The sequence below is a fragment of the Arvicola amphibius genome, chromosome 8 (assembly GCF_903992535.2).
Source record: "Arvicola amphibius chromosome 8, mArvAmp1.2, whole genome shotgun sequence".
NCBI classification, from domain to species: domain Eukaryota; kingdom Metazoa; phylum Chordata; class Mammalia; order Rodentia; family Cricetidae; genus Arvicola; species Arvicola amphibius.
The window spans coordinates 27,481,644-27,506,305 of NC_052054.1; positions in this window are offsets into that span (position 1 = coordinate 27,481,644).

The following is a 24,662-nucleotide window of genomic DNA, read 5'->3' on the forward strand; positions in this document are numbered from 1 at the left end:
GCTCAGTCTGCTTTTTATAATAGAACCCAAGATCAGCAGCCCAGGGATGGCACCACTAACTGTGCATAGGCTGACCCTCCCCCATTGATCACAAAATGAGAAAGTGTCTTACAGTTGGATCTCAAGGAGGTATTTCCTCAATTGAGGCTCCTTCCTTTCTCATGACTCTAGCTTGCATCAAGTTGACACACACAACCACCAGTATAATATCTCTATCTATCTCTATCTATATGAGAGAGAAGACAGACAGGAAGACATAGATATCACTTGTAGCCAGGCTGGGCTAGAATTCAGTATGTAACGAAGGCTAGCCTTGAGCTCATAAATTTTATTGCTTCTACCTCCAAGTACTGGGTTTACAGATGTGTGTCATCACATCCAAATTCAATAAAAACTTTTGAATTAACAGAAATGGATGCTGTTGAATAGTACTTTAAAGTGTTTGGTACTAGTATGCAAAATTCAAACAGTCCAGTTCAAAGGTAATGAATGTGATGTTCACATTGCTTTGTTAGAGAATGGCAGAGCAGCATGGATATTTGACACCTTCTCCGTCTCTTTTTTCTTCATCTCCACTATTCTGATATAAGAAAATAGAGAAGGAACAATAGGCATTTTTGCTTCCAAGTTAACTTTTTTTTTTTTTTTTTGGTTTTTCGAGACAGGGTTTCTCTGTGGCTTTGGAGCCTGTCCTGGAACTAGCTCTTGTAGACAAGGCTGGTCTCGAACTCACAGAGATCCGCCTGCCTCTGCCTCCCGAGTGCTGGGATTAAAGGCGTGCACCACCACCGCCCGGCCCAAGTTAACTTTTTGAGACAGGACTTCTGTGTAACCCTGGGCTGACCTTATTCCACTAAATAAGTTTTGAACCTAAAGAACTATATAGGGTGAAATGATATCAGACAGGCACACAAACTCTGCTTGTGACAAAGGATGGCAGCAGTGGGCGTGTAGTCAGTGTGTGATATTGGGTCTTCTATGGGACAAGGCTTGGCCGCAAACATGGTTTACGGTCATCCTTTTTTGTAGAACTGTCTCCTTGTGGCAAAAACTTTAACACAGATACTGAACTGGAAGGTGAACAAGTGTCCAGATCTCAGGGCAAATCAGATAAACTGTGGGACCGTGGGAAGCATTCCAAAGGACAAAAGTTGACTCATGTGACCTGGGACAAATGATACATCTATGTACCCTCTCAAAAAATAAATAAATAAAAGGGAAATTAAGAGATTGACGAAATGAAGAGGAAACTGTCTTTGTGGCATTGGGCCACGTATAACAAATGTCAGACTCTTCTGTACTCTTGGGTGCGTGCCTAAGATCTAGGCCACTTCCATTTCCCCCCAAAGATACAGAGAGAAGCAAATTGGAGACCTCATTGCCAAGGGTATATCATACTATTCAGACCTGGTGGGGATTGCTTGCTTCCTGTGATATGGGGGATAACAACGTCAGCAGGATGTTGCTGGAGCCTATAGGCTACCCTGCAAGGACTGGGTCTTTGGAAGATAAAGAGGTCAAGTTGACCTCCTTCTATATTAATTGTTGTGATATCACAATACAGCTGGGGTTTTCCCGATGCAAAATGTTCTCCTGATTCCTATCAGGAGACCTTGAGAGCAGTCTTTGACTTGGGTAGTCACACAGTAGCAAATATTACAGTGACCAGTATCAGACTGTAGTGAACTTGTAGTAAAAAAATGCAATAGGATCTGCAACTCTCTAACCCTCTCCCATGTCTCAGGCATGTAACTCGAGGCTAATTTAGGAGAAGTCTAGGCAGCAGGCTTAATAGCTCAAGGTTAGACAGCAAAAAATGTGATTAAAGTACCATTCAAATTTGAATATAAAATGTTGTCACAGACTCGGGCATTGGCTACTAGGTCCCCGGACACACTTGTTATCTTCAGAGGTTCCGGGAACTTTAAAATGTGGAGCCTTGCTGGAGGGAGCAGGCCACTGGGAAGAGATTTTGGAAGTTGTCTGGTCCCCAGAACATTTTCCTTTTGATTCCTGTGATGGGTCAAAGAACATTTTCCATGAGCTCCCCGTGCCATGATGTGTCTTACCATGGATCCAGAATCAATGGCACCAAGAAAGAGGAACTAAAAGCTTCAAAACCAGGAGTCACGATAAAATTTCATTCGGCAAGGAAAACAACACATGCCCTCACGAATAGAGCATGAGCTGGGATTCTTATAAGAACACGTCCCGGCTAGAGTGTTCCACAGAACACTGGAGAAATCAACCAGGGCAAAGCGAGTTCCATCCTCAGAGCTTCAATTTCACTGATGATACTTCATTTTAGAAAAGAGACCATAAGTACAAGATCGTGCAGCCAGGTACGGTGGAAATGCAATGTCAAGTTTTCATTTGTTTTCAGAGACTGTCCCGTGTACGCCAGGACTGGCCTTGAACTTCAGATCCTCCTGCCTCTCTGCCTTCCAAGTGCTGAGTTTCCAGACATGCAGGATAATGTCTGGCTGGTGTGCCAAGTTCTCAAGCATGAAAGAGATCACTCCTACTATACTTGGCTGGGACACCTCAAGGATCACAAAGCTAAACTGTCTCTCATCACCCTTTTCCTTGCAAGCAGAAGTACCACTGCATAGACATGAAGACTGACTTTGAATCTTTCCTGGAGCATGGGATTTGCCGCACTGCAAAGTTTTGCAAAAGCTTTCCCACTTCACATGTAGAACCAGTTACTCCCAGCAGTGACCTAACTCGGGAGAGGAGACACTGAGTCTCATGATTCTTTGCTTTCCTAACGTGCTGGTGACATAGAAGATCTTTGGTACACAGTGACTTGCTGACTCTGGGAAAGCAGTCATGCTTCGGGCAGCAGCGTGGAAGGAAGTGAGCACAGAGCGGGGCGAGCACTACTTCTGGAACCCTCTGAAAGTACAGACTGTTCAGGAAAGGCCGAAGGCACGTGAGATTTGTTTTCAACTGGAAAGCCTCTGGCTTCAAATGATACAAGTTATCTTTTAATCTTCTTTTAAATTGTTGTTAGTGCGGGAAAGATATATGACTTGAATATGTCAGGAAATGAACTTATAAAGCACCCCCTTTAAGCAGTTTTGAAATAAAGTAGCAAGGGAAGGTGTGAGACACATGGGCTTTGAAGCCAGGGACTTGAGCTCACAGTGCAAGTCTGCCACTCAGCAGCAAGGTGTTCTCGACAGTTACTCAACTGTCCTGCACTGAGGACATGAAATTCAAGGTGAAGTTTCTTGCCAGCTCATAAAGTCTCTTTAACAAGGCGGGAAAGAAGGAAAGGGATTGTGCTGTTGAATAAGTGCTACACCATATGACGATGGATGTTGAGGACACCCAGGAAAGGCTGCAACAGACGGAAGGAGCTCTTACTCTTAACTCTAGCTAGTCAGACACAGCCCACTAAGGAGAGCCTTACAATCTAGACTCAGGTGGCGTGTAGATCGGTTTCTTCCTGGGGTTGAACAGGCTGAAGATTATCTTTTTTCAGGCTTCCACGTCAAGGGTTTAGAGCTCCCACGTGTTTTAGGAAAACTTCCTGATTGCAAACGTTTGAAAAGGACAGAAAAGAAAGTCGGGGATGGGGTGGGGGGAGGCAAGAAAATGGAATTTTCTCCCTTCTTTTCAAAAAAGAATAATTAAGTCTATAATTTAACTTTCATTTGCTAATATACACTTCCAGCTACTTGTTTACAGAAATGGGATAATGGTAATAGCACACAGTCCCTCATGAGCCTGGGATGGCTTAGAGATGGCTGTCATTCTGCCTCAGTGTCTGGAGTGTTGAGATTACTAACCAGCGCCATACAGCCAGCTAAGACCCACTTCTAAAGGCTGTTGTAAGGATGGCAAGTCAAAAGACATACAGGGTGTATGCTGTCCTTAGGCCTTGAGATGCATGGAGTTTTGAGATATTCCTTACATGCCTAGTACTACATATTCTTTGTGTAATTTTCCTGTCATTCATGTGAGCTGAATCTCTAAACATAAAGGTTGTGGCTCATGTGGAAGCCAGAACAGAGGGTCCAGCTCAGAAATCATGACGATAATACATGGCTGTTGTGTGAAGCCACTAAATATGTGCTAAGAGACTGGAAACTAATACAGGCTTTAAAAAGACGTCACATGTCAAGCTCATGCCATGAACAAAATCTCTCAGAGGAAAAGACTTAGCCCAAAGTTCGGCTTTGTCAGAGCTCACCAGTAAGAAAGCCCCTTGAGTGCACCCTCAGGGAAACCCGTCAGTAAACACATCAAAGACGCCAACTGGGCCTGAGCGCTTGAGACAAGTTCCTCTCTTTCAGTCTCTTCTGTGAGTTAGGAAGCTGAACCACACGATAGCCAAGGGCTCTACTTGCTGTGCTTCATCTTCTCCCTTGGGATTGCAGACAATGAGTGTAGGAAGAAGAGGGCTGGCTCTGGAAAGGAGACCATGTGAAACGGTATTTCAGCACGCCAGAGACACACACTGGGTGTTCCCAGACACAAGAATGCACACCTAACTTAGCCGCCTCCAAATGTTGACTGGATCTAACTAAATATATATTTCTACATGCCCTTTTCTCTTAGAAGCTTAAATTGCCAGAAATAAGCAATTGTTTTGCTTGTTTGTTTTCTGTTTTGCTTTGCTTTTGTTTTTCTTGTTTTTTTAATTCATAAGGAGAGGCTTTAGTGGAAGTTTCTAGAAGGCTACTGGTGTGTCCCAGAACATGGAGAGCCATCTCATCCAAGGCCTTTATTCCATAAGAGTAGAGATATGCTCACCAATGCCTTGCTTGGCCAGAAATTCTAATGGGAAAGGTGCTCAGAAATGAAACCCAGGAATTTGTGAGGGTTTTGGAAGCAGTTCTCTATGCGCTGAGGTACAATAAACCCAAGGTCTTGGGGACAAAGCATCACAAAGAGTAGACTGGAGACTCAGAATTCCCGAAGTCCCAACAAGAAGCAGGCTTCACATTCTTTGACTAAATAAAGAAATTTCAGCTAAGAAATCTTCGTATGGGGGAAATTGTAAAGGTTAAAGTAGGGGTTGTTCATGTGTTCTGTGAGTGGAAATCGCAGGAAGTCCTCACATGCACGTAATAGAAGGAGCAAAGGTTTTGTGACAGTGTCCTCAGTCAGTTCCTCTGACTGAGCCACAGGCCGATGAAGATGGGCCCGAGCAAGAAACATGAGCAAGGAGAGATTCAGGATGCAGCATGTTCAAGAGACTTTTCATGGCACACATGCGGCACCCACATGAGCACCCCCCCCCCCCAGAGCATGGAGCAGGAAGGTAGGGGGAGGATGTCACTTTTCATACCAGAACCCAGTTAGAGGTTGGTTCAACAAGAGACTGGCAACCTTATCCCAACTATGAGTTTTTCTGACTACAAACTAAGGCAGAGATGGTCAATAAATGGCTGGGGGCAGAGTATCGAAGGAAAAGAATTAGCATAGGGGCCTGAATCAGAGGTGGACACAGATGGCGTCATCCTCCCCCACCCCAGACTTTTGGGTCTGTGGGGACCACAATTAAACTGAATCAGTTACTGTCATGCCAAGTGCTACCCAAGGTCTCCAGGACCAGGCACAGGAGAGAGAAAAGGCAACAAACCACCTTGTGGTGGGCAGTACTCAACCAAGCACCACCTATGACCCAGCCAAGAGCCCTGGTGTTGGGTGGTTGGGCATCACTGTGGTGAGAGAATACAGGGTGGCGAGGTAGAAGAGAGGGAGAGGAGGAATGGGTAGAGAGACAGACCTGGAGAGGTGAGGGTAGTGAGGAATGGGCTGCCATGGATGGCCAGCTGGCCCCCTGAGTCCAGGGAGATGGCTGGGCCTGAGCTATGTTCGAAGGTCAGATTTTGATCCATGGCCCTGGAGTAGCTGAAGGGGCCTTTGTTGATGTCTGTGACTACTGTTGTCACTGGGAAACCATGCTGGGGCCTGTGGTCTGAGCCACCACCTAGGGCCACATTGGTGCACAAGGGCTGTGTTTCTGTGGGAAGCCATGCCAATCTGGGTAGTCTGAACAGCCACCTGGGAACCATGGTAACAACCTGATGGGGCTGCTGTTGAGGACAATTGATGCCTTGGGGCTGGGCTGCCCATCAAGAATTACTGAGGGAAGAAAATCATTCGTGATTAGATCAAAGTTTGTACTTCAGGCTTGATAATAGTTAGAGATCATAACAAGCAGACAATTTGCCATAGCACATTATCAGCGTAAAGCCTGGGAATAATCCAATATTTTTATAAAGTTCCTGCTCCTCACTGGATATGGCAGCAGGAAAGCTGGTCCTACACATCGGGGAGAGCTTGCCTCCACACTCAGGAAAGATGGCCCCAGCACTAACCAAAGGCATACACTTATACTGCATGTTGAAGTTGGGTTTGTTTGTTTGTTTGCTTGTTTTTACTCCTTGCTCTTTGACTGTTTGGGGGCCCATCACCCAGCTTCCAAATAAATACATGGAGACTTCTTACTTATGAATGCCCATCTTAGCTTGACTTGTTTCTAGCCAGCTTTTCTTAAATTATCCCATCTACCTTTTGCCTCTAGGCCTTTACCTCTGAGATTCTGCATGTCTTTCCTTACTCCTTACCCAGTTGCTGGCTGTGTGGCTGACCCTGGCATCCTCTCTCCTTCCTTTTTTCTCCTCCTTCTCCTATTTATTCTCTCTGACTGACAACCCCACTTATTTCTCTCTCCTGCCTTGCTATTGGCCATTCAGCTCTTTATTAGTCCCATCAGGTGTCTTAGACAGGCCTAGTAACACAGCTTTACAGAGTTAACTAAATGCAGCACGTCTTTGTGTCATTAAACAAATATTCCACAGCATGAACGAATGTAGCACATCTTAAGCCAATATTCCCCAACAGAGTATGGTATGTGAGGCAGAGAATGGACGGTGGTAGGCGAGGGACCTTCTGTGTACCTGACAGATTGAATTCTTGCCACCTACACTGAAGACAGTGGGAGTCGCACATCCATGTCTGTAAGAGCTTTCCTGAGACGCTCTGAAGCTTCCTCTTATCTACGCTGCTTCAATTTCTTTCTTGGCTAACAGCATTGCCAAAGCTCACTGCTGCCCTCTGGATAGAGCAAATCAGTTAGCTAATAAAGCATCTCTCAAAAAATGCCCTGTCACCTATGACGAAGCACTAAGCATCTATTTCCCTCATTCGGTTCGGACAAGAACCAGTTTCCAAAACATACAACTTGATGTATGTGAGCTCACAGCACAGTTGTGGCACACAAAAGTGTATCATCAGTCCACTAAGTTGGTCCTTCTTTCCTATTGGTAAACATCAGGAAAGTTAAATGTTCAATCTGATGTAAAGTTTAGTGGTCCAGGAGTTTAAGCATCTCTTAGCCTATCTGAATTCATTGATAGAATGAATTCATTGATAGATTGGTAGTTTAGGTAGCCTGGCCTCACTCGCTGTATCTCAACCTTGAAAGTGTGGGCTGTGGCAGTCAAAGGAGGATGGCTCTCTGGCTCCTTGTATGCTGATGAGGTATGGACAGTCACCTGACTTTTTAATTCCTGTTTGTTTATTTGTTTGTTTGTTTTTGAGACAGGTTCTTGCTATTAGCCCAGACTGGCTTAAATTAGTTCCTATCCTCATGCCTCAGGCTTCTGAGATCTGGGGTCATAGGAATGTGCCAGCATGCCTGGGTGCTCTTCCTGGCTGGGATCTGCACATCTCCATTTAGCAATGCTTTTCCAGAGCTTGGTATTTGTCACTGGTGAGCACTGGGTCCAGGCTGTTCTCAGGAGAACTTTCTCAGTCACATTTCTTTCTTCTGCTCACACGAGCACATGGGTCTCTGCTTATGTCCATCCAGTTCCTTCACCAATCCCAGTCTCTGCGAGGGGTCACCGCATTTTGTCACAGCAACCTTATGACAAGTTCGCTGTCTTTTCTTTTTTCTTCCTTCCTTCTTCCTTCCATTCTTTCTTTTTTCCTTCCTCCTTCCCCCTCCCTTCCTTTCTTTCTTCCTTCCTTCCTTCCTTCCTTCCTTTCTTCCTTTTTTCTCTCTCTCTCTCTCTCTCTCTCTCTCTCTCTCTCTCTCTCTCTCTCTCTCTCTCTTTCTTTCTTTCTTTCTTTCTTGCAACAGGGTCTCATGTGGACTTGAATGTGCTTTGTAGTTGAGGCTTTGAACGCCTTACCATCTTGGCCCTTCTTCCTAAGTGGTAGGATTAACAGCATGCACAATCACCCTCAAGTCTTTTTGCTTTTGATTGAGTTTACCATGAGGCAGGAGAGCCAAGGGGTGCTCCCATAGTTAGCTGGGACTTTTTGTGTGTTTATGACCTGCTGCTGTCTTTTATATCTGAGCCCTGCTATGGGTAACCCTTTACCTAAGATCCAAACTGACATGTGGGGAAGTTCTTCCTTAAAGAGTTCTTCCACTTTGTCTGAAATATTTATGGTTGATTTTCAAAACTCATTGGATCTGTGAACCTGCCTACTTGATAACAGTTATTTGCAACCCCCAAGATCAATCTAGTTACGTGGCCCATAATGATCTTTTAATTAATGAACCACGTGTACAATGATGGTCTCATATGACAATGCTAGTGATGTCAGAGCCTTTTAGTGTCTGTGAAAGCATGCCCCGTGATGTTCACACCATGTTGAAATCACAATGCATGACTGTATTTGCTGCACTTTTGCAATTACCTGTGGAAACACAGGGGACTGTGAAAAAGGAGTTGAGCCCATTGTTGATGAGGTCAGCTGAGGTCAGGCAAAGCAGCGCTCTGCCTTTCTATTGCACCTTTAAATGGAATCCAGGGATCGGCTCTTCAGTCTACTTAGTGCTACATTGTTTGTTTTGCTGGCAACATTACTGTCCAAAATGGTCCCCAGTTGTAGCTCTGTAGTGTTCTCAAATTGAAGAAGGCCATCATCTTCCTCACACAGAAAATACATGCCCTGTGCCCTGAATGTTTGTGTGTGTGTGTGTGTGTGTGTGTGTGTGTGTGTGTGTGTACGCACACACAATCATATGCCCTAGTATGGCACAATTTGGAAAAGAGGTCCTTAAGGAGTCAATTCAGGTTATAAGGGTTAGACATGAGCTGATAGGATTAGTGTTCTTATAAGCAGAATATATACTTTCTCTCTTCAGCTGTCAAACCAGGTAGAGACAAAATAGCCATCGTAAAGCCAGGAAAGAGAGTCCCCACAAGAAATTGAACTTGCAGGCTGCTTGATCTAAACTTTCTTGCCAGAACTATGAAAAAATATTTCTATTGATTAAACATTGGATCTATGGTATTTTGTTATAGAAATATAAATAGCAATGTGTTCAGTGTGTATCAATGAACATATAGTATTAGTAGCTGTGAGTTCCAAGTCCCTGACTGATTCATTAATATTAGTGATTCTATGAAGATACATCTTCATAGAACGTCTACTCTATCAAAGATAGTATCAAGAGAACCAGAAGAGAAAGACAGACTGGAAGAAAATGTTAGAAAAAGAGTCATCTAACCAAGGATTGGTGCTGAAAATATATAAAGAACTCTTAAAATTTTAACAACAAGAAAACACTTCAATGAGCAATTAAAATGAAAGGCCAAACCCCAAATGTTCCATGTGATGGTAAACTTTTGATTGTCAAGTTGATTGCACAAAGAAATCCCTAAGGGGACCAGTGAAGAGCTGATGAGGTGACATCTAGACAAGATGAACTGACGGAGAAAACAAGTGCTATTGGAGATGGGAGGCACCATCTTACAGGTTGGGAAGGTATAAAAGGGGAGAAAAGAACAACAACAAACAGACACCCCGCAATCTTTTTCTCTCTGGCCCCCATCTCTATCCTCTTTCTTGGGAGGCGTTTGGCTCTGATATTCCCGCCCCCACCCTCCCATGGTGAACCCAAATCTCTGAAATCATAAACAGGACAAACACGGCTTTTCTTGTTCCTTGTATTTGACCCAGCAATGCAAAAAGTAGAAATAGACCACATCCAGCTAACGGCCTGTGCTACTGAGCCACGAAAGACAAGGAAGAGATTTAAGGGCACGTTAAGAAGAATATGGTAAGAAAGTGAACAACATGCCTGAACAAACACGTAACCAAGGAGGGTACAAATGACAAACAAATTAAATCTCTCCCACATTAGAAAAAAATGTAAATTAAAACAAAAACGATACTAATAGATTCCTAAGAAGCTGGAACATCAAACAGAACACATTGCTGGGAGCATATGGAGCCACAGGAATGCTCACTCATTGCTGTTGGGAATTAAGAATGGTGCAGCCAGTGTGGAAGACTCTGATAAAACCAAATACACACTTATGGTGCAATCCAACTTCTTCACCCATTGGTATTTACTCAAATGAGCTTAAGACTTACGCGTATAAAGACTTTCGTGATCATTGCCAAACTTGGAAGCAAAGCAGATGTCTTTCAGTGGGCTGGAGAAACTACTTGTCTGCACAAGAATCAATCTACCACGGGCTGGGTGCCTTAATCAGCAAAAATTTAGTTTGTAGCAACACGGCTTAGAGCCTGGACTATCAAGGGACCAACCAAGGGGATTTCTGAGGGCTCGCTCTCTGGCTTCTAATTGACTGTCGTCTTGCTGTATCCGCAGCTGGCTGCTCTCTGGGCAAACAATCTCTATGTCTCTTCCTGTGAGGTCACTGGTCCCACTGGATTAACGCCCCACTCTGATGACCTCAGATGTCCTTATTTGCTTCTTTAAAGCTTTTGTTTTCATTTATAATAAATGACATTAAGGATTTGGAGTCTTAATACAAGGACATGGGTGATGGTGGTCAGAGATCAGCCCCAAATATTGTGATGCATCCAGATGGTAATGAATCCAGACTGTAAGAGTTTTCAGTCTTAGAAGAGAAGCTAGCTTGCCCTGAAAAAGACATGTAAGAAACCTGAGTGTTGTTGAAGGGAACAGTCTAAAATGGCTACATAAAACATGATGCCAATCATGTGACCAGTTAGTTCATTTTTCAAGACTGTAACAAACTCTCTGAAATACACAATGTGAAGGAGGGACGGGTTAAGGGTGAGTTCATTCATTGAAATTGTAACAAACTCTCTGAAATAACCAATATGAAGAGGGAAGATTTACTTTGGCTCCCAGTTGGGGAGGGAGGTTCAGTCTCTGCCCACTTGGCTCCATGCCCATGATTCTGAGCCTATGGTGAGACAGACCACCATGGCATTGTAGTAGGGCACATGTGTTAGAAAGAATAGTTCATTTCAAGGGGGCAGGATGCAGTCCTCAGAAGCACACCTTCAAGGATTTACTTCCTTAACTATGTCTCACTTGCTAAGTTTCTATTACTCTCTTCAAAATAGGATCCAAAGGTTTGAACTGTTAATCATTGGATTAACCTGCCAATGAGATCAGAACATGTTAAATAATAATGAATTCACCAGTTACGTTATTTCATTGGCTATAATTTTCCAAATAATCTGGGTTTCCCCTGATAACTTTGGACAAACACAAGCTCTTTGATTCTTGTCTTAACTACTAATACTAATCATCAGATCACATATTACACACTGCACAGTAACGATCTAGCTATCTGTCTATCTGTCTAGCTCCTTATCCTATCTATCTAGCTACGATCTATTTATTATTCAGCTATCAACTCATCTATCTATCTATAGGCTACAGAATAACTACAAAGGGGTCAAAAAAGCCGTAGCAGAAATAAGAAGTTCAGAGGGCCTTAATGGAGGCAGGTGAAGAAAGGTGACAGAGATGTAAGCAGTATCTTCAGGGGAATAGATAATTTTCCTTGTTAGAGATCTTCTAAAGGTGATCCCTCAGAGCTAAGCCTCAGAGGAGAGTCAAGCTGCAGGAGCAAGTGTACTATCAGGTCCAGGCAGATGACAGCAGCTGAATGAATAGATCAGCATGGGAGATTGAACTAAGCCCTGAGGACAGTCAGAGTTCTCTGCCTGTTGATCCCTTAATCACACACACACACACACACACACACACAGAGAGAGAGAGAGAGAGAGAGAGAGAGAGAGAGAGAGAGAGAGAGAGAGAGAAAGTCAGATGATAGACCTGTGGTGTGAATCACCATCATGGTTAGATCTCCCCCCCCTTCATAAGGTCCAAATGAGGATATTGAACACATCCTCTTTCTGGTGGGTCTAAAATGGCTTGAAAATATCCATGTGTTCACACATTCGAAGTCCTTTTTACTTTTAGGAATAAGTTCTTTGTTTTTGTTTTGTTTTGTTTTTTCTGTCTGAGCCGGACAGATGCTGTTCTCACCGGTATGTACGAACAGGTGCAGCGTCATCCTGTCTCTGGATTACTCCAAACAGAGACAAACGCTGGCTGTAAAATGGAATCACCCAGGCTAGGGTGCAGCCTGACAAATACACTATTTTACTCACGATGTTGCAACTTAGAAAAAGACACTGTCTGAGAGGAACACCGCTCTTCTGGGGTCAGAGAGTGACAGTCCTCCATTCCTTGCTATGGGAACCCACTTCCTGCTTTCTAATTCACTTATGCAAAATTGTGACTGGACGCTCACCGGGAAGCGACAAGCATGAGAAGGTCTTTTCTCAAGGCAGTAGGCAAGTTTGCAAACACAAAGTTCAGCTGTAGATTTCACAATAGGTGGCCAGAAGTGGCGAGGGCCTTCTCAATCTCTGGATTCCTTCTGGAGCAATCTTCTCTTTCCCCACTGGCAACCCTCCCCTGTTCTAGATACTCTAAGACATGGGTTCTCAACCTGGGAGTCACGACCCTTTGATGGGCAAATGACCCTTTCACAGAGATCTTCTAAGACCATTAGAAAGAGCAGATCTTTGCATTAAGATTCATAACAGTAACAAAATTACAGCCATGAAGTTGCAACAAAAATACTTTTATGATTGTGGGGGCACCACAACTTAAGGAACTGTATTAAAGGATCACAGCATTAGGAAGGTTGAGAACCACTGCTCTAAAGCAAAGAAAAACTGATGTCCAAGCCAGGCTCAAATAACAAAGGTCATTAATTATTTGCAACACTGTCTACTTCTTCCTCTATTTCCTCAGAGCTCAGAGCTCCACGCACAACCAGGCCCCAGGTTCAGTGGAAGTGCCTGGATGAGGAAACTGTCCCCTCATAAGAGCTACGACATAGTTGCTAACACCAAACTTCAGGTGTTGACTTGTGTCTTCTCCCCTCTTCCTCCTCTATCTGCCACACCTTTGCGATTCTGCAATCAAACATTGCTTTAAGAGGGGTAAGTCCCACATGTACACAGTTGTCTTGGTGATCAATGCCTCCTCCTTCCGGTTTTTCAGCACTGGCTCTTTCCAAGGGTGCTCCCCTCTCAAGGAATTGCATGATGTGTGGCTTTTCAGGAGATATCCTCACATTCCATTCAAGGGTAGGTGAAACGTGTGAACAGTATCCATGGCCACTTGAAAAAAGACTACAATGTATGAGTGGGATTAAGTAGTCAGCTTGGCAGACTATCAGGCCCGGGGACATAACCCTGTTGAACGGCTGTAGCAAGAAAAAAAAAAGCAGAAACGTTAACCAGAAAGGGAACAAATCAGCAGTAGACACAATCTGAAAGGGGACACATGAACGCTTGTGTCAGAGAGGATACCTTTCCACTTGCTGCCTTTGGTCACTCTAGCCGGTCTGTGTATACTATGGGGGCGGTGGTGGGGTAAATGTCATAGTCCATCAGAACCTAGCGCCAGAGCGTTGTGGTCACATCTACGGTCATTCTACACTTACCAATTTAGCATTCATGTTGCTGGTTATCCCAGGATTTTGGTTGCTGTGGCAGCATGATCATCCCAAGTTCATGGCTAGCGTGAGACCCTGTCTCAGAGGACAGAGGGTGAAGGAAGAAAAAGAAGAGGAAGGAGGGGAGAAAGAAGGAGAAAAAAGTGGGGGATAAAGGAAGGATGGGATAGGGAGGAAGACGGCAAGGAGACCCACAAATATATGTAGACTTCTAGATTAGTATTCTGGCTTTAGAAGTCATCATCTATGGGCTTCACTGGATTCGGTATCTCGAATCTCGCCAACATTAATATATTTAACAAGACCGTTTCTGTATCTCTAAGATTATAGGCTAGATTTTTAAAAGTGGTGAGCTCACCAAGGTCAATGGCAGTTTGTGGGTCCTGTCTGGGGCCAGACAGTCACCAGATTCTGTGAGGCTTCTGCTAGCTGAGCTTGATGGGGCTGGGACATTCTTAATTAGTACATGAGAATGCTGTTTCGTCTGCTGGATGGAAATACCCTGTGGTCTTGTTATCCCACACCATGGGATACTTCTGCTTCTAACGAAGCGGCTCTCTAAAGAAAGCGTTTGGACAGAGTAAATTCATCCAAAATTACCAATGCTTTAATAATTTTAGGAAAAATATTTCTGGGGAATTTGAGTTGAAGAAGAACTGCTGTTTCTTATCCCCCGCTCCCCACCCAGTTTTCTTCTCTGGCTCTGACGGGACTCCACTAGAAATGTAAGGATTTCTTCTCTAAATTTTGCTGGGCTGTCTTGTGTCAGAGGTGGGGATGGGGGAAGTAGGTTAGGCTATTTTACTGAGTTGGTGGAAGCTACCATTTCTACTTTCAAATTAAACCTACAAGCCGGTTTAAAATACACTCAAGATGTTGGTCAGTTTCCAAGGCTGTTTCTAACAACTGCTCTTTATCTCTGGGTAGGGCCGAGTGTTGTGCCCTGTGTGTTTTGCCCCAATGCTATGAGGATAGCTGTCAGTCTAACTGCCTTTGCTACTAAAACACAGGGATAAACGCTGTAAAATGTTAACCACGAACGGCTCAAAAAGGATTAGGGCGGGGCTGGGAGGTAGTTCACCAGTGAAGAGCAGTTGCTGTCTTTGCGGATGATCCAGATTGGCTTCCCAGCATCCACCACGCCACTCACAATCCAGAAGCTCCTCTTCTGACCTATCTTGGGCTCTTGAACACATATAATACACACACATAGACTCAAACACACATGCGCGCGCGCACGCACGCATGCACGCACACGCACAGGCACACACGGGGGCTAAATAAGTAAACAAATAAATATGGTTTATGCTGTGACTCCGACCCTAGGAAAAGCCTTCGTGCTACCGCTTCTCCATTCATTGCAGTCTCGGATCAGTCTCATCTGTGATGATAGGGGCTGGTATTAGGATGCCCTTCCCTAGATATTGACTGGTTTGTTTATTGCTATCTGTGGGAAGGCAGAACTCTTGTGCTGAAGCTCTGTCTCTAATCAAGATGAGTACCCTACCCCATCAGCTTAATGAAGACCATTGACAAAAACTGAGACTTTCTTGGGTGGTTGTAGGGAGATAAGGGGCTGTGGCTTTGACTGTCACAGTGTCGATCTGGTTGGTGATTGTCTTGGCTCTTTCTCAGGAGTGCTAACATTACAGATGTGCGCCCAGGCCCAACGTAAGGTTTTTTTTTATGTAGTTGTTTTTCTGTGTTGCCAGTGATAAGCCAGGAGCGCCTCATGCATGTGAGGCAAGCGCATTACTACTGTATCTTATCCTCAGCACAGGAGCTGAGTATTGAGTCCATCCTGTTAATTAGCTATGGTAATCTCTAACTTTAAACATAGAAAAATTAACAAAGTCTGGAGTAATTTTACTTTACTATTATTATTTGCTCCTTAGATAAGATCTTGTTTAGTGACCCAGTCTGGCCCTGCACTCAAGACAATTCTCCTTCCCCGGCCTTAAGAGAGCTTACATTACAGATGTGAACCATGCCCAACCTGAAACCATTTTTGAAATAGACTCGATGGACTCCAGTCCACTTGAAAGCAGCGTCTGGTCGATTAGGAAGTTGTACCTTAATCGTGGCTCTGCCTTCTAAATGAGGAATTGACAGCAAGAGCAACTTCTTGTTCTTGTTCTAAGCTGTCTCAATGCCAGGAGGATTTAGTGATACCTCAGATGGTCCCTTGGGTGACTAGCCCAGAACTACAGTCACCAGAATTCACCCTCAGAACAGTGACAGGGGCAGCTCGTTTTGGAAATATTGGTGACATCAACACAAATCTTAGTTTTAGCAGAAGAAAAACCTTATCAGGGTTTGTCCTTTCCACAGTTGCTACCATCTGTAGCAATAATTCATGGTTAGTCTGGCAATTTTCCAGGGCAAAGAAACCCTCCTCTAAAGTACCTAATGTGCTATGCAGAGGGAAATTCCTTCCTGCCCTATGAGAGATGCTATCGATTTATTTTAATTTAGTTAGCTAAATGACTCCCCCTCCCCCTTCAACATCAATGGGAATTTATCCTTAAGAGAATTTATTCAAATTAGAAAATAAACAAATTTCTCTCCTTTTGAATCTAGGGTTCCATAATCCAATACCTCTTAAAGATTAAACAATTTTTATGATTTATTTTTAAAGACAACTTTATAAAGAAAACCTAGTGAAGTTTCAGGAGGTGTCAATGCCTATTTGTGGAATGCACGATTTTCCTCCAATACAAGACCATGACACTGAAGCAGCTTACAGGGCTTGCATGCTGACAGCGGAGTGGACACTAAGTGTCAATGAATAAAACCTATCTCCAGTGTCAGATTGAAACAATTTATTTCTGACTTTTCTTTCAGTTCAGGACTGGATTAACTTCTCCATACTAGCATTTTTGAAAGCAAAATAGATTCTGCTGGCATGAAAGAAAACGTATTTACGTGTTAGATGAAAATTGAGAGTTTGCGAGTTTGGAATCATTTGTTGTGAATGCCATGTTTCTGCATCCTTATTATAGCCAGTCTCGTGAAGGACATGTGGGAGGTAGCTGGAAGCGACTTAAGCGGATAGGGTTGGATGGGCAACTCAGAGGCCCTTGAAGTCAGGTTCAGATCCTGGCTTGGGGTAGCGCTCGTTTAGTCCAGACCTCTGTGTTGCTCAGTCCACGGGGTTCATCAGTTCGACGGTGTGGTAGACACAGTGTGACTGTAGGAACAGCCTCAGAACAGGAGGCCCGTGTTTTCCCCAGGAACTCTTTCTCACCCTCAACTTGGAACTTGGGATGAACAGCTTATAACTTTTTTATTTGGAGAATTATTATTAGACTGTATTAATGTGAGTGTTCATATTGTACGTATCGAAAGAACAGCTGTTCTCTGTCCTTCTCTATTAGTTCAGTACAACTATTGACTTAGACGTCTCCGACCCCCAGAAGTTGGGTGCTTCATCCCACACCCAGCAAGAGAGCCTTCCTGAGTGCAGCCTTGGTGTACCATACACAGCTTTAAACACTGATTTGTGAAGAAGCGCTCCACCAAGAGCAGGTGGGTGTCTTCTGGCTTTGCACGCAGCACTGCAGAGAACAATGCGCAGCAGCAAAACAGAAAGGGTGTCAGGAAGGCCACGCCCTCAGCCGTGCCCCCATCTTACCCGGACCGCAGCCGCAGAAAGCACTGACAATATTGCGTGGCAGAGCGCACGGTGGGGCAGTCTCTGCCCTGCATTCTGCGTGGCACTGCTGAGCCAAGCGAGGGCCAGGCCTAGGAGAGTTGACTGAGGAAATGCAATGAAGCCTGTTCCTTCTTTCAAAGTAGCAAACCACAGGACACCTACAGGGAAGGTTTATGAGGCCCTCTGCCTCCTAGTCTGCTTCTGGTTGCTAGTGGCAGCCCCACATCCTCTCTGGCCGTGGGCTATGGAGGAACTGCCAGACATCTGCAACTAGTTTAGACCGGGTCTGAATTCCCCCAGGAAGTAAAGCCTCAGTGTGTGTGTGTGTGTGTGTGTGTGTGTGTGTGTGTGTGTTTGGTGGGAGGGGCAAGACGCTATTGCCCATCAATTGCCCAATTCCTGGAAAAAAACGCTGAGGAAGTAGGTGGCTTGTTGTTAAGGAACCTGGAAAAGGGGGTTCTGTCAGCGTGCAGCGTTCAGTTGTAAATTATGTTGAAACAGAAAATATGCACTCTTTCAGTAACCGTATGTGCATTTGAGACAGAGGAGAACACAGCTGGTTGCAATTTCCCTCATTTTTGCTGAATTTCTGTGTTGTTGAATAGTTATAAAGAAAGTTCTTCCTGCTGGGAAGCAAAAAAGTCAGGAGAAGCAAGCAGAAGGAGTTCTTCCCCAGTGACCCAGTGGGGTACCCAACAGGGGTACATACACATGAGCGCTCTCTTGCAGAACTACGAGCATGTGCCGCTGTAAACAGCCCCTCCTTGACCCCTCTGCCAGTACTCTCCATAACCAACAATCCAGAGTTAGAGAAAAACACCAGGCAGGATGGCTCAAGCCTGGATCACAGCACTTAAGACGCAAGAAGATTGCTATTGGCTATCTAGTAATTCCAAGGCTAGTCTGAGCTACACAGAGTGAAAAAAAAATCTGTCATTTATTTACTTATTTATTTATTGAGACCGGGTTTCTCTGTAGCTTTGGAGCCTGTCCTGGAACTAGTTCTTGTAGACCAGACTGGCCTCGAAATCCTAGAGATCCGCCTGCCTCTGCCTTCCAGGTGCTGGAATTAAAGGAGTGCACCCCCACCACCCAGCGAAAATCTGTCTTAAACAATCTTGTATTGTTTTGTTTACTAACTTATTTATTTATTTGGTTTTTGAGACAGAACTTCATGTAGCCCAGCCTGGCTGAGAACCCCCATTGCCCACTGAGGCTTGGCCTTTAACTACTGACTCCTTGCCTGCCTACTTCCTACTGGTACCGCCATTGCTGACTTTAGGTGACCTTTCCAGCTTTTTTCTTTTCTTGCACGAAAGCCTGTGAAGCTGTAATGTTTAAGGGCTGCTTCTGCTGCACCGCACCCTGTTTTATTTACCAGCAGCCCTTGCTTCACACGCGACCGAAGGGTCATGAAAATGAGGATGCAAATTCGCAGCGTGCCAAGTGATCTTAATAATAAGAGGGAAAAATCAAAAATTTTCTAGGACATTTAAAAAGATTTTACCATACTATTAAAAATTCTCACTGTCAAAAGAAAGAGTCTCACTGTGTGTCATAAATGTGTAGGCAATTTTACAAATGATGAAACTAATACTTTAAAGTTCCCTATAATTTAAAATAATATGCACATTAGAGTGTTTGATTCTTTGTAAATATTTATCTGTGAATACGTTTGGGAGAACTAAAAAGTTCAGAAGGCAGATGGGAGTAGCAGTTCTACTCTGTGGAAATGTGTTCATTCCATACTTTAAAAATGTGAAATGGAGCCGGGCGTCGGTGGTGCACGTCTTTAATCCCAACACTAAGGAGGCAGAGGCAGGCAGATCTCTGTGAGTTCGAGTCCAGCCTGGTTTATAGTTTGAGTTCCAGGACAGGCTCCAAAGCTACACAGAGCAACCTTATCTTGAAAAACAAAACAAAACAAAAAAAATTGTGGAATGCCAACTTTTGGGTTATGTATATATTCACACAATTAAAATCTTACCAGCAGTCATTTGAACAGTGCTTTGTACTTCTTAGAATGAAATTTATATCTTGATTGTTTTTCTGTTGCTGGGATAAAACAGACAAAAACAACTTAAATAGTTTATTTTAGGGCACCGCACAAGCATCATCCCTCACTGTGGGGAAGTTGAGGCAGAAGGAGCTGGGCACAACTGGCCGCATCACATCCAAATCAGAAAGCAAAGGAGAGGAATCCATGCTGCTCGGCTGCCTTTCTCCTCATTTATACAGTCCAGGATCCCAGCCAGGTATGATGCTGCCCAGAGCAGAGGCATCTTCCCACCTCAGTCAGTGAAATCAAGACCATTTCCCAGAGACATACCCAGAGGACCATCTCCCAAGGGACTCTGGGTCTCCTCAGGCTGTTGACTAAGCATCACGCAGAGCGTGCGTCTTGTAAGTTTATTGGAAGAAAGAGGAACCATCTTTAAAATGGTATGTGTGTGAGCTGAGTCTGAGACGCCTAGCAACCAGTGGCCACCAGGCTTCAGAAGAGCTGGTGGGAATGGCTCCAACTCAGAATATGCATTTGTTGTTTGCCTAATACTTCGTGGACTGGCGAGCTGGCAGTGAAGTAAGCATCTTCTAGAATTAGTAATGGACAGTGTGCTAAAGTGACTTAGATATGAACCATATCGTTTAAAGACTGGCATGGGGTTTTTTTTTGGCAATTTAAGTCTATTCATTCTAGAATGTGTTCAGAAGAACAGAGAGCCTGACCTGTGTTTTCCTTAGACTAATGAGATATTCAAAAGCGTGCGGTCTAATTTTGGAATATTTGGAGATTCTATCAGATCCTGTTTGCTGTTGCCTTTATTTTAATTGTACTTTTGGCAGAGGACACAGGACATGCTCTGCATGAATAAAAGGCTTTCAAACGCGCAGACATGTTCTGTGGTCCGGCATGTGATCTACATCAGCAGATGTTGCTTTTGTGTTTGCAAAGTATGTTCTGTTTTTATTGGATGTAGTATTCCATCAGGCCAAGTTGGCCGGCGGTATGGTAAAGCTTGCTAGATCTTTACCGATAAATTTTTTCTGTCAAGTACTGAAGGTAAAGTACTACCATAATTTTTCTACCAAGAACTGTGAATTTCAATATTGTTCTTGATAAACAATCTTTCTTATTTTTTAGCTGTGCTGAGAATTGAACCTAGGACCTCATGTCTGCCAAGCAAGAGCTCTGCCATTCAGCTATAGTTCCAGCTGTTTCCCTCTATTTTGAAGTCTATACTTGAGTAAGTAGTTTTTGGACAGTTATGACTTCCTGTTAAATTGGATATCAACATTATGAAATGGTTTTATTGACCTCTCATTCCCAAAGTCTATTTTTCTGACATTGACAAAGTAAGCTTGTCTTTCTTGAGATTAGTGTTAATACAAGCTCCTCCCCCATATATTTAGGGTTTGCTTTGTTTTTTCTTTTGTCTATTTTATTTATTTATTTATTTTGAGACAGGTTATCACTATGTAGCCTTGGCCAGCCTTGAACTAACAAAGATTCACCTGCTTTAATCTCCCAAATGCTGAGATTAAAGAAGTGTGCTGTGATGCCTACTCCGCCCAAAGACACAGACTTTTAACCTGTCTGTGTCTCAGTTATTTAAGATTCATTTTCTATAGCAGCTTATAGTAGGCCATGGTTTTATTACATCAATAGTCTCTGCTGTTTAATATGGATGGGAACAAATATAAGAACACGGAAGTCAAATGTAATGTGTTAATTCTTTACTTTTGGTGTGGTTTTAAACAAAATTAGATATATTTCTACCACCCTAATTCATTTTTCTCATCTATTTCTTATTTTCCCCACTCCCATGATTATTTCTCAACATTATGGCTTTCTATGTAATCCCCAAATTGGCCTCAAATTTATGATAATCCTGCTTTAGCCCCCAGAATGCTGAGTTTGCAGGCATGAGCCCCATTGGCTGACTCCCTTTTTCTTCTTTTGCTCTGAGTATGTAATTTCTGTAATTGTTTTTACTCACTGTTCCTTTTTATGCGGTTGGAAAATGTTTTATTTGTGAACATTTAACAATTTCATCAAAGAGCAAAGTTTTCATAAGAGGTAATGATTCTTTTGTTTGTTTGTTTTGTTTACTCTTCATCTTTTTGTTGTCTCTTTGTTCAGGGTTTATGGTATGAACATGAAAATAACATGAACCCATAACAATATACATCCATGGCTTCCTTCCTGTCCTGTGTTCTCTACATGTGCCTCTTTACATGTTCATATGTTCTGGACCCTACAAAATTGATTGTCATTATTTTGCTTTAAATAATGTTTTAAATTTTCTTTGAATATTTTATATATTTATTTACTTATTTAAATTAAGTGTGTGTGTGTGTGTGTGTGTGTCTGTGTGTGTGTATGTCTGTGTGTGTGTGTGTGTCGGTGCCTGTGCTATAATACATTTGTAGAGGCCAGAGATCAGTGTGTGGGGATTAATTATCTTCTTCCAGTATGTGGATCCCTGGGATTGAGATCAGATGCTCCAGCTGTTTTGGCAAGGGTCTTCACTCACTGAGAAACATTTCCAGCCCAGAACAACTTTTTGTATGGTGAGAAAGTCTTAAATTTATATGATTGTCCATTCCAGCATTTCTCTTTGTAGATTCAACTTTTGTTTGAAAGTTTATTACAAAGATATTTTCATTGTATTTGCCTTTTTAGGTCAGAGGGGATTTTATTTTACCACTAGAGATGTCATTTCATATCTCCTATCCTGATTGCCTCGGATGATACATCTGTGGTATTTCTTATCAGCGTTCCCTATTTTCTCTGGTGGTTGTCATGTTTTTTTCCTTATGACAGATGTTTTGCAATTTAACTATGATATTTTGTCTGCGTCATCCTTGTGATCTAGTGGGGTTCGTGGTTCTGAAAATTTCTAATTTTTATCAAATTAAAGTTCTGGCTCAAATTCTTTATATATACACACGTGTGAACAGCTCTTCTGTGCTTTTCTCTTTGAGACTGAAGGCACACAGTAGACACTCGATACTTCCTCTTTGTGCCGAATACCGTTCCCATTTTCCTGTCCTCACTTTGTGATCAAAGAGTACAGCATTATGTTTTCAGATTCACAGGTCTTTTAGTGGCTGATCGGCTGTAAGGCCAAACGCGCCCTGTTTTGAATGGTGCTTTTCAGTTCTATGGCAGCCTTTCTCTTTCATGGCTTTACTTTTCAGTCAAGTCAGGCTTATATTTTTTAAATATGCACATCTAATAGCTATAATAACCACTAAAATCTATTGTATTTTGTATTTATGTGGAGATGTGTCTGTTTCTATGCGTGTATTCCACATGTGTGTGGATGCCATGGAAGTCAGAAGGAGGGCTAGGTTCCTTGCAGCTGAAGTTGCAGGTGTTTGTGAGCCACTTGGCATGGGCGCTAGGGACCAAATCTGGGTCCCTTTGAAGATCCATAAGCGCTCTTAGCCACTGAGCCATCACTCCAGCCCAGATTACAGTAAGATTTTAGAAACCTTACCTGCCAGTTTTGTCAGCTGTTCCCATTGGTTGACAATTCTCTTGATTGTGGACTGGATTCCATTGCTTCTCTTTCATGTGCCTATTTAATTTTTCACTGACTGTTAGGCAATATAAATACCGTTGCTAGCGTTCATTTTAAGAAGGTTGAATATCGCAACACAGGCAGCTGGGCTACTGGCTACCAGTTTGATGTTGTAGACTCGTTTCTGAGCTTTGTTAGCATGGGTATAGTTGGTCTGCTCTAGGGATAGCTGAGACTTGCTAATAGGATCCATTAGGCTGTTATACTCCAGGTAGGAGTAAAAGTCTAAAATGTTCCCAAATTTTCTTTAGCATTTGAAGTTGTTCAGCTTGTTGTACTCGGCGTGTTGTTCTCTACCCTGATGGAATTTCAGCCTGTAATCAGTACTTAGATAAAGGGATTTAGTATTTGGGTCTAAAGGGATCCTTGAATGAACTCTTGGTATAACTTCCTCCTCTTTGATACTCTGCCCTATAAACAAGAGACTTAATAGAGTCCTGTATTTGTCTTCCCTATTCAGAGAAGACCACTAAAACCTGCCTGGGTTTTCCTTTCCTGTGATCTGGAAATTACTATTCTGCAGCAAACGGAGACAATCAGAGTGTCAGGTTTGTTTCTTATGGGTAGACGGGGACCACAGGCCAGCTGTGTAGCTGATTAGCGTGGGGAACGCTGCTGGAAGAGCCTCATGTATGGCTCTGGTTGTTTACCAGAGGAGTTTTGTCCCATTCCATTCCCCCTTTCTAGGCAAGGGGAGAAGCATATTATTTATTTTTTAAAGAGAATTTAAAAATAAAGCCTGACTTGAATTACTGATCATTAACTTAATAGTCTTGAATTCCCACTTGAACTTCACCCTCAAAAACATGCGAACATAGAATTTACATCATTTGCATAATTTAGTTGGCATTACCTCATTCTTCCCTTGTTGCTTGTCTGTCTAATTCCTTTAAATCTCTACTTAAATGTCCCTTCCTTGGAGGCCCCTACACTACAGATACCAGTGGGGAGCAAGGCCCGCAGCATCCCCTGGTCTTAGGGACTAGTAGGGGAGTAACCACTAGCTAGAGAATCATGCAAATATCCAGTTATAACTTAAGGGTAAACTTTGAGATGGTAAAGTCAGGAGTGTGTTAGTTGGATAGTCATTAAGACTTTGACACAGTGTAGAAGCCTTTGAGGAATGAAGCATTTAAACAGAGACCCAAGGCGAAGGTGGGCATTGGAGGCAGAAGGGATAAAGCAGGCGTGTTCTCAGTGATAGAAAATATACTACGAAACATACGCTAACTTCACGCGTTTTCTTAGGTGAAGCAAACAAAGCAGTGGTTTCCTGTAGCCCTGCGAGTTTGCAAGTTATGGTGTTGGTTATCTTGATGAATTTTTTTTCTTAAGGTAAAGGTGATTAAAAACAAAACGAAACAGCTAGGCATGGTGGCGCACACCTTTAATCCCAGCACTGGGGAGGCAGAGGCAGGCTGATCTCTGTGAGTTCGAGGCCAACCTGGTCTACAGAGTGAATGCCAGGACAGGCTCCAAAGCTACACTGAGAAACCTTGTCTCGAAAAACTAAAACAAACAAACAAACAAAAACAAAACAAAAAACAAAGAAAACAAAACAACAAAAGAAAAAGTAACAAAAAACAACAAGTGAAGGAAGCTCTCCCTGTCTCCTTGCTTTTTTGCCTAACCACAGCGGATATATTCCCTTTGTTGGGTCAGTTCCGCCTT